At 44.4% G+C, this 10,796-nt stretch overlaps 1 long non-coding RNA gene across 2 annotated transcripts; it reads left to right on the plus strand.

Annotated features, from left to right (window-relative positions):
- Positions 1–3,925: 3,925 nt before the first annotated feature.
- On the plus strand, positions 3,926–10,550 carry LOC141652798 (uncharacterized). 2 transcript variants are annotated; one of them, XR_012547242.1, is made up of 5 exons: positions 3,926–4,076; positions 4,286–4,327; positions 5,382–5,446; positions 9,739–10,281; positions 10,375–10,550. It is a non-coding gene; the product is annotated as an uncharacterized LOC141652798 (long non-coding RNA). The 2 variants fall into 2 exon arrangements; XR_012547243.1 differs by lacking the exon at positions 10,375–10,550 and having other exon boundaries at positions 5,369–5,446; positions 9,739–9,772.
- Positions 10,551–10,796: the final 246 nt, after the last annotated feature.

A 10,796-nucleotide genomic window follows, 5' to 3' on the forward strand; every position in this document is an offset into this window, starting at 1 on the left:
TGGGGGAGTACGTTCACTTGTGAACGATAACCTCTCGGCTCACGCCTGGCATCTCGGCGGCTGAGTACGCGAAGACGTCTTTGTTCTTCCTCAGCAGGTCTAGGAGATTGGCTCTGAACTTTGGCTCCAGGCCGACACCGATGGTTACGGTGCGCCCCGGGTCAATCTCTATATGCTCGGTCTCGGCTCCTTCGACCACGCCGACGTGGTTGGTGCTCATCGGATCACCCTCCTGTCGTAAGGATGGGCTCTTCCCTTTCTCTGACTTTTTCGCCACTTTGAGGACCGCATGTTGCACCCTCGGCGGATATCGGACATTGACAACCGTCCCTCTCGTCCTTTGAGACGAAGCTTTTGCACTTCCCCCGGTCCGAGACATACATCAATGTCGGGCCCGGATGGACATTACAAAGATCGGCCTCGCTCAAGGTGACTCGGCTTTATGAGGACGTTGTAGGCAGACGAACCATCAATGACCACGAACTCGGATAAAACATTCTTGGCCGCATCGGCTTGGCCAAACATCCGGCACTGATAGACCCCGGGGTACCAGGCCGGCCGGAGAAGCTGTACGGTGGGTTGGTGCGGGGGCTCGGGTCCTCAATCTTGAGGACCGAGATTGAGAAAGCATTCCCCGAACATGATGTTGATATAGGCGCTGTATCAATTAGGCACCTCTTCACCAAATGGTTGGCTATGTCTAGGTGGACCACCGGCGGGTCATTTGTGTGGGGCTACGACTCCTTCGTAGTCTTTCCTTCCGATGGTTATATCGGGGACGGTGTGAGCGGGGGTCACTGTGGTGGGCACAAAGTTGATGGCTTGGTAAAGCTCGTTTAGGTGCCGTTTGTGCCCATTAGCGGACCCACCGTTCTCGTTCCCTCCGATGACAACCTGGATCACTCCCATCTGTGGAATGCGATTTTTCTTCTCCCCGCCGGAGCTAGATTCGGGGTTCCGGCTACGTACTTCTTTGAGGGCCCCCTTTTGGATCGGCTCCTCAATGGCGTTCTTCGATTCGACGTCGTCGGTCTTATGGCCGGGCCTGGCCGTGGTAATCGCAAAATTGGCTTGCGTCGCCTTCCCTCTTCATCTTGGGGGTCTTGTCCACTTACGCCCTTCGCTCTTGCTCGGGCGAAGACCTCGCCGGCGATTTGACCCGAGGGGTGGGACATTGTACCGCTTATGGGTGTATGGTCCCGAACTCTCCCGGCGCCCGCCGAGTTTTGCTCCCTGTTGGATCTTTCCGCCGTGGCCTATTCTTTGTCACGGCGTCCTTCATCCTCGTTGTCCGGCGGCTCCTCCTTCCCGAGTGCCCAGTTCACTTGTGGTGACCCGGGTCTTGTGGTAGTCCTCCACCTTTATGGCTTGGTCGGCCATCCTTGGCGGAGTCCGGTTGAGGTCCCCGCACTTGATCAGCTCATCTTTGAGCTCGCCTTTCGGGAGGCCCTTCATCAGTGCGAAGGCCGCCAGCTCGGCATTCAGCTCCCGGATCTGCTGTGCTTTCGCGTCGAACCTCTTCACGTAGCTCCGGAGGGATTCGTCCTCCCCCTGTCGGATAGTGAGGAGATCGGATGTCTCCACGGCCCTTCTCTTGTTGCAAGAGTACTGGGCTATGAAGTTGTCTCTCAAGTCGGCGTAGTAATATACCGAGCCATTGGGTAGCCCCTTGTACCAACTTTGGGCCATCCCATGAAGGGTTGTTGGGAAGATTCGGCACCAAACCTCATCAGGTTGCTCCCACACCGACATGTAAGACTCGAAAGCCTCGGCGTGGTCGGTTGGGTCGCTATCCCCTTTGTAGGATAGGGGTGGCAGCTTTAGTTTATTCGGCACCGGGATCTCGAGGACATAGGTGCTGAGGGGCTGTCTGACCACGTGCCGAGTAGCACGTGGCGATCGGCTCCTCGGGGCCCTAGTCCGGCTTCTCTCCCCGTGACGGGAAGGGCTTCTTGTTGTCCGACTTTGGAGAGTCGGACTTCTGTCTTCATTTCTTCGGGGGTGGCCTCTTTGATGCCGCGGCGACGCTGTCCTCCCTCGCGTGGGGGAAGGACTTTGGTCGGCCACTGACACCACGGGCACCGCCGGCGTCCTAGTATTCTCCACTCCTTGCATTGCCCCGGACAAGTTGTTCGGGGTCACTTTATGGGCCCTGGTCACCTGCGGGTGTGCTGCCGTCACCGTCGTTGCGGCGGGGGTGATCGGCGTATTACCCATCGGGTCCGGGAGCGACTTCGGTTTGTTGCATCGACCACATGTCCCATGATAGTGACATGGCGGCGGGCGGCGGTGTTTCGGTATTATTGGCATCCGTACGCCGGTTGAATTACTCGGCCGGTGGGGGATCGCCAATCCCAAGGTGTGGGTTTGTATCATCTGGCGAGTCGGTTTCGTCGGTCACAATTACTTAAATTTGTTTTGACATCTTCTTAGCTTGTTGGGTGGGTTTTGTTTTGTGTTTTTTTTTTGTAAGGGATTTGACTAGCTTCTAGTATCTGAGTCCCCACATACGGCGCCAATTGTTTCGGGTGTAATTCCAGAGCAGATTTGTTTACCACGTAAGCTTGGTGAAATGATGTCTTTCCTTGTCTCGACTCTTCCTTTCGGTCTCTCCTGAAACGATGAACAAACTGAGGGCTCGGCTTTGCACCGAGCGTACTCACTCCGACGCTCAAGTCAGTAAACTTAAAGGGATTAAGTTGTGTGTTACTTGACAAAGTATATTGTAGGGAGATAAGGGAGTTTATACCAGATGAATAGTGAGTTTTAGGTTAGATTGTGGATCCCCTTCTCAATGAGAGAAGTGGAGTATTTATAGACTTTCACCTTTTGTCACGTAGTGGCCAAGTGGCCAAGTGGCTAGCGGTGGAAAGACCTGCATTCTACCCTCGGCCGAGGGGCCCATGGCAGGTGGTGACTCCATCGAGGGGTCTTGGATATGAGTACGCGGATATGTCTCATTTGCCGCCGATTGCCCGTAGAGACCCAGTGACCGGCCGACAGGCTGCGTCGGTTAGGCGGTCTAACATGTTGACTTGCTGTCTCTTGATCCTTGACCTTGCTCAATATGTTGACTCGGTCAGGGGGTGCAGAATATGCCCCATCAAAAATAAAAGATAATTTTACAAATTTATTGAGTAATCTATTTGGCTTTTTGATTAGTGGACCTGTCTTATGAGTAAAATGGTCTTACACAACAATTTGTGCTAAACGAATTACTAAAAAAAACACCTAGCTAACATGCCCCAACACGGCACAAGGGCCATTTTAGCACGACACAAACACAACCCTACAATACGGCGCCACACTCCATGGGTTGTGGCCTGTGGGCCGTGCCGGTGTCGTAGTTTGAAAAAAAAAAATGTGACTAGTCAAGGTGACTAGGTAGGAGTGCACGATACTACCCGCTTGGACACGACAAGCTTTGGCACGCTCAAAATCTGAAGAAATAAGGTTAAAGTAGAGGATTTGTGTGGGCACGTCCATGTACGAAACGACGGCACAAAGCCCACCTTCACGTGCCTGAGTCGGGTTTGTTCTCCTAACATGATAGCCCGATACTAGGCACTAACGAGTAACGGCTAGATGTGTTCTCGGGCCGGGCCGGCCAGGGGCGGGGCGGGCTCTTATAGTCAGGCCTGGCCCGTGAGTGAGGCGTGCCGGGCCAAGTTGTGGGAGATATAACCCGGGCCATGCCCGTATCTGTTTTAGGCAGGCCAATGGCGGGCCAAGCCTTACCCTTTTTTTTTCTAAAATGGCGGGCCGAACCAAGGATGGGTCGGGGCAGGGCGGGTCAGTTCGTACTGATGGCCAGCTCTACTAACGAGTAACGGCCATCATTGGAATTTGGAAGTTTGTGTTGGAACAATAGCAGGGAAGAGGTTAGGTTTAAGTGTGTTAACCAGATAGGCCAATAGGCCATACAGCAGTCAAAAGCAAAAATAAGGCTCAAGCCTTTCTCCCCCTCTCTCTTATCATCAAATAAACAAAAAATAAAAAAAATCTCCTCGATCTATTTTTGTTCGCCGGCCATCGCAGCAATAATCGGATTAAGCTGACACGTCTGCGCGTATGAGGTAATTAAACATGTTTAAGTCTGCAATTTCTGGATTTATTCTTTTCTACTCCCTCCGTCCCGATCATTTGTTTACCGTTTATATTCTTTGTGACGAGTATTTTAATCAAAGACGAAGGGAATACAACATAACACAGTTGTAATCCCAAAATAATCTCGTTTCGTTTTGTCATGAATCATTGATTAAAATCCGTTAATGATCGATTGCAGGCCAACATTGTTGTCTGATAGCCTTCAAATCTGCAGCTTATGGTGAGTGTTTACTAGTTTATCTCAGGTAACTGATTCGATTCGATTCAATTCGATCCGATCCGCTTGATTCTTCGTGTTAGGAATGGCGATTTTTTCAGTAAGGAATGGCAGAGCTTAGTAAAGGACAATAAAAAATTTGAAAGTTTCCGTTGAAATTTTCGATTTGTACACTATTTACCCTATGTTATTACTAGTTCGTCTCCCCCGAGAGTTTTTGGCCAGCTAGGTTAACTATAGATCCTAATTTTTCGACTGTTTGGTTGGCGGTGTTTTGTTTATGGGACTGGTGATGGTTTGGGTGCTTCTGATCTACTGTTCCATATTGTTACCTGATAATTTTCAAACTTGCCTTGAAGTTTGAAGTTTGTCTCATGTCGAGTACTTTGTGTATTTCGTCTTGCTCAAATTCGATTCAATGGCACTTCTGTTTGTTCTTGTTATTGTTAACACCAGGGCTTGCCTGGAATGCATGAAATAATTAGGGGGTAAATTTTAATTGGGTGATAATTATAGGAGAAGTTAATTACTTGGGTAATGAGTTCCTTGAAGATAGGTTTGGCATATAAGTAATAATTACTGAGAAGAAGTTTTACTCCCTTAATCATTAACCATCATTACCCAGGGGGAGGGTGTGTAATGTATTACCCCTTCATGAGGGTAATAGATTTGGCAGGTGAATAATTACTCTCATACCAAACATGTAAAACACACCTTACATAGTACTCCCTTATTCATTCCCCCCCCCCCCCCCCCCCCCTCCCCTCTTTTACCCCCAATCCAAGCAAGCCCTAAGCCTGAGTGCTTGACCATCCTACATCAAGTGTATAGTATCCGGATATCGAACAATTACTATCTTCTTTAAAATGTTAGAGAAGCATCTGTTTCGAATTTTCTTGTCCACATAGGCTAAGACTGTAGATGGATATACTAGATTTATCTTCTGTTATCTTTTATATTTTTCTAAGTTTGATGTTTTTTTGTGGGAGTATATGAATACTAATTTAATCTGACCCATTGATTTTCAATTTATTTTTTGTTCAGATGAATTCGATAGAGCTCGAACTTGGACTGATGACACAACTGCGTTTGTCGTGGAATTTGGATCTGCAGTTATCTTCAGTAATGTCTTCTCCTATCTCAGTCCTGTGACCTAGTATCACATGCACTGGTATGTACTATTTTTAGATACCAATTCAGTGTCGTCCTTGCAATCTTAGCAACTCTTTTTCATTCATAACTGATCTTATCATATCATCAGTTAGTAAAAGATGAATTTACAATGAGGGAAAAAACAGGAATACGTCCCCATTTGCAACCTTTTTAAATCCTCCAGGACACTGTTTCCCTCTCCCTGCTCTTATTTCCATCCTTCACGATACTCATGTGCCCCTTGAAGTTAGATTTAAAGCTGCTGCATCCACTCTAAACCAAACTCCACAAACTGGAAACCTTAGGTTAAACCGTTTTACTTGTACTCTTGTAAAACCGTATGTTGTGACACTCTATTATTAAACCATAATAAAAGACATTTTTAAAAAAAATGAACAAAGCCTTGGCTTTCTCAGTTTCGGCGATAGATTCGGAGATAGACTTAACTGTTATGTCTCATAAGCACATTATGTAGATATCATCAAACCGCAATAAAGGGTTTAAACATATGGCGTACCAATTCTCCCTATACACAAAGATATACTAGAAACATAATCTGTTGTGAAACATAGTCTCATCATCTCAAAAACATAGTACTGTTTTCATCTGAAAAGCATAGTACTAAAAAAGCATAATCCATGTCAACATAGTCTCATCATCTCAAAAACATAGTAGTGGCCTCATCTGGAAAGCATAGTACTAGAACAGCATAGTCCATATCCTCGAAAAGAGCTCTCAGCGAGCAGCAGCCCTGCATATCCAAACCAAAGAAAAGCTATTGTTATTAACGTATAGATGAACATTTTAGGAAAAAGAATAAAAAAAAGCTTGCTAAAATGATTTTTATGGAGCAATGGTTTTGTTTATTATTGGTTTATTGGTTTATTGATTATTGATTATTGATTATTGATTATTGATTATTGATTAATTGATAAGGTGATAACTACAAAGTACCATAGTACTCCCTCCACATCTTATTGTTCCTCCCATTTACTTTCTTTCCTATTTTGTGAAGTTTTTAACAAATTACGTCGTTAACTGTTAGTCTGTTACTAATCCATTGGCCCAATATAATTAAGCCCATCCCTATTCCTCACCCCTGTTTTCACCATTTGCCTTCTCCACCCTTCTCACCATACCTCACCAAATATCGTCCTTCTATCTCCTTCTGAACAACCATCACTTCTATTTATTTTTCTTCAAACAACCAGTAACCACCATCATTTACTGCCAGTCTGCCACCGTCCACCATTAGCGCCCAGCCATTTTCGTCCGACCTCTAAACCAGATCTAGAGGTGGTACTTTTGAAAACTGCCAGCATGGCAACACTTGTGACTTGTACGGGCATATACGCTTCAAATGATGGTGGGTCGGTGCGGTACGGCCGGTGCTGGTTTGGTTGTGGGTGATCGGAGTGTAGTGGGGTGTGTTGGTGTTTGATTTGACGAGTATTTTTGGGTGTCATGTGAGTGTGGCGGTGGTCTGGTGCCGATATTAGTGATCTGGGGGTGTAGTCCGGCAAGTAGTTTGGGTAGTTAGGCGTCGTGGTGGGGGGTGTGGTGGTGGTGGGACACTGTTCTTGGTTAATTGTGAATTAATTAGTCAGTTTTTGTCAACAAGGGTTTCGTTAATTGGGTCCACTTACCATCTATTATTGTATTATATTCATTTTTCGTAAGAAGTATGTATAAAGTAAATGGGAGGAACATTGTTTTATGGAGGCAGTGCGAAATTACATAAAAACAAATTACACTAGAATTTCACGAAGTTGAGCTTCATTTTTAATTGTGCAGCATTCTTGGTTGATAAGTTGGGCTTAATGATCAAAGTAGGAGAAGCTGCCAAGAAATCGAAGTTGTGGTCAATGGTTAGGTTTTGGGTCGATGGTCCAGGGTTTCTAGTAACTCCCATCTCTTAGTTCTGCTAGTGTTGCCACTACTTGCCAGTTCACCTCTTTCTGTGCTTAGGTTTCTTCTCTTTTCTACATTCCATGTTTTTCCTACAAAGTTTCATGGGTCGCAAATCACTTCTTCATATCTTATAGTAAAACATTGCTGCCTCAGCTTAAGAACGTGAAAGGGGAACCGAGGCGTCTAGACATAAGGCGAAAAAGTGTGCCTTTTGGATGCAAGACACACTTTTTTTGTTAGCGATTCATTAATCCTAAGCCCTATGTTACTCAGACTCGCCTAGAAGTATCGGGTGCGGGTGCGTGTCAAAGTGTTGGACTTGGCTATTTTAATACAAGCCTCAGCTTAAGAACGGGAGAGGAGAATCGAGGCGTCTAGGCATAAGGCGTAGAAGTGTGCCTTTTGGATGCAAGACACACCTTTTTTGTTAGCGATTCATTAATCCTACGCCCTATGTTACTCAGACTCGCCTAGAAGTATCGGGTGCGTGTCAAAGTGTCGAGCTTGGCTATTTTAATGAAAGATTTGCATATTGTGGTTAAAATGAGGTGTCAAGTGTCAGGCTCATTTCCGAGTGTCGAGTGGATATGCGAGGGGATAAGAAGGGTCGGAGTAGCATAGCCAACAGCCCAACACCTATGTAATAAGAAGAGTCGGAGTATTAATCTAAGTGTAGAACTGATTATTATTTGGATTATTTCATGGGAATAATCCATCCTATAGGTGCCCTGCAAATAACACTCTATCCTATCACTAATTCCAATTAAATCCATCCTATCCCCCTTTCTTCCCAGAACAAACTTACCCAATTTTTTGACCGGTTACATTAGGTCATCACCACTCACTTCCTTCTTTTTATAACTAATCTTCTTCTTCTTCCCCATTTCCAGATTTTCTTTCACCATCATCACAACTCCCATTCGCCCATCACCGCCAAAATCACCACCGTAAAAAACACCACCACACCTCCGCTGAACTCCGACGAGTTGCCGGAGAGCAGAGAGCACCAATTTTTTTAAAATAGTATGTGAATCAAATTAAAATTTGGATTTGCTTTGGAATTCTGGGCTTAATTTGGTTCGAATTTGATGCAAGTGATTTAGGAATTGATCTAATTAAGGTTAAAGTGATTTTCTAAGAGGAAGTTGTGAGTCGATTTGGGCTGTAACTGTGGTAGCTACTGGGTGCTGGAATAATGCGAATTAAATGGATTCGAATTGATGTCGGTTGCACCGCAAGTCCGCAACCCACCTTCAATACCTCTTTCTCATTCTCGCTGCATCAATTCACCACCAATTCGACCGTGGATGCTCGTATCTCTCTTGCTCTTCTCCGTGCCGGAATCAACGCGCCTCTTTCATCACCCTCGCACGGACAGGTGGTAAGACTACCATCGTAATCAAGTTGGTCCTCGACCCAGATTCGCACCACCATTGCCAAGCTCAAAATCAACCCCGTCGGAATCGAAATCGGAGGTAGCTCGCTGCTCACGTATTCCTCATTTTATAATTCAATATGTGGAGAAATATAAAGGATGCTCAGAGACATACCATGATACCACATCTCTTATAAACGCTAGTGGGGTTATTAACACAATTGAAAAATTTTGGCTGTAGATTATGGAGGAGAGATTTAAATGTTTGAGCACTTAAGATTTGATTTTGCACAAAATTTAAGAAAGCTTGTGACTTTGGAGTTGAGATAATTATTTAGAGGGACCGAAAATGGTGGGAGTGTATGAGGTTTGGTATTGACGGTCTCAAAACAGTCTACTTGTAGTTGTTAGCGTCATTTACAAGGGTGACCTGTTCTTTAGGTTGCCCATCTTCCGAGAGTGTTATGGGAAGAAAGGGAGATAGGACGGATTTAATTGGAATTACTGATAGGTTGGAGCGTTATTTGCAGGGCACCCATAGGATGGATTATTCCCATGAAATAATCCTTATTATTTTTGTGTCTCACGGCATTAGTAAAACATATTACGTAATCTTGAAAATGCTACTATTAAAACATAGAATTTATTATCTACGGGATATAATGTAAATAAGACAGTATATCAATGAATTCTCCCTAAAAAAATAATCAATGAAGATATAAAATATTAAAATGGGGCTAAATTGGACACTACCCCCTCATCCTCAATGTTCCATACCTCCTCGAAGTTGTTCTTAAATGCTGTTTTTAAGTTTTATTTCCTCTAAAGTTCTGTTTTCTTTTGTAATGATGAGTGATTTGATTAGCAAAGATTTCTTATCAAAGTGAAATCATTCTCAGTTTGAAAATTCAGTGTAGTCACATCCCCTGAAGGCCTGAACTAAATTACCCTTCTGCTCAACTATTTCTCCCCACAGGCCACAACCTGATCCTGGATGCTCATTATTTTTGTACAATTGTACCCTTCTCATCATGGGGAACTGACGGTTCCATCAATTTTGAATCAGAAAGGAAGATGGAGCAAGGCAATGACATTGTCTACAAAGTTCTCACAACACTTCTTATAAAGACGGAAATAAGAAAAGAGTGTCCAAGAGGCGAGAGCTAACAGAAAGAAGTATATTTGAAGTCGTGAAGTGTTGCCTGTCTGGTTTTTTCTACTTCCCTTTTTCCACGTCAGTCTCATGAGTGACCGTCTTTGCATTATTTTCCTTTATGAAATGTTTCAAAGACCACAGCCTGAAGTCACTCTATAACGGTGATAAGTCTGCCAAGGAGATTACTACTACTAGGATCTGTATTTGTGCTGTGCAGAATCTTGTGAGGATGTCTTAACTTGACACTATGCTAAGGATGGGGGTACGCCTTCTTTCGGTGGTGATCGCCAACCGTTAAAAAGGATCCCATGTGTCGTAATATTTATTGGTGGTTGCAAATAAAGAAATCAATTGAGAAGTACTGTAATACTTCCTCCATTTTTCTAAGTTTGCCCCATTTCATTAAAATATACCTCACATTTCATTATTTTATGGGGCAAACATAGAAAATTGGAGGGAGTATCTGCAAATCCCCATTTTCTGTGTAAAAACATGATGAATTAGATTTTAAGTTTACTGCATTAATGATACCTTGTATGTGCTTTCAAGTGTTTATCGTGGGCTATGACTCCAATGATTGTTGCTCCACAGTAACCACATGTCAATGTCAGACCAATTGCAGTTTGTTTCTTGATCTCTGCTGGTTTCTTGATCACGGCTGATTTCTGTTGTTTAGGTGCTGCATTTTTTTTACCTTCAGATGCCGTCTTCTTGGGTTTTGGAACTCGATTGTTGCCATTACTCTTCGACTTTGATGAATTGGCTGAACGTTTGTTTGAATTTTTATTGCCACCCATAGTTACGACTTTCTTGAAATAATTTTGACTCGACAATTTTCTTGAATTAATTCGATGAGTGCAAAAGAATGCTGGAGTAGT

The sequence above is a fragment of the Silene latifolia genome, chromosome 4, assembly GCF_048544455.1.
Source record: "Silene latifolia isolate original U9 population chromosome 4, ASM4854445v1, whole genome shotgun sequence".
NCBI lineage: Eukaryota > Viridiplantae > Streptophyta > Magnoliopsida > Caryophyllales > Caryophyllaceae > Silene > Silene latifolia.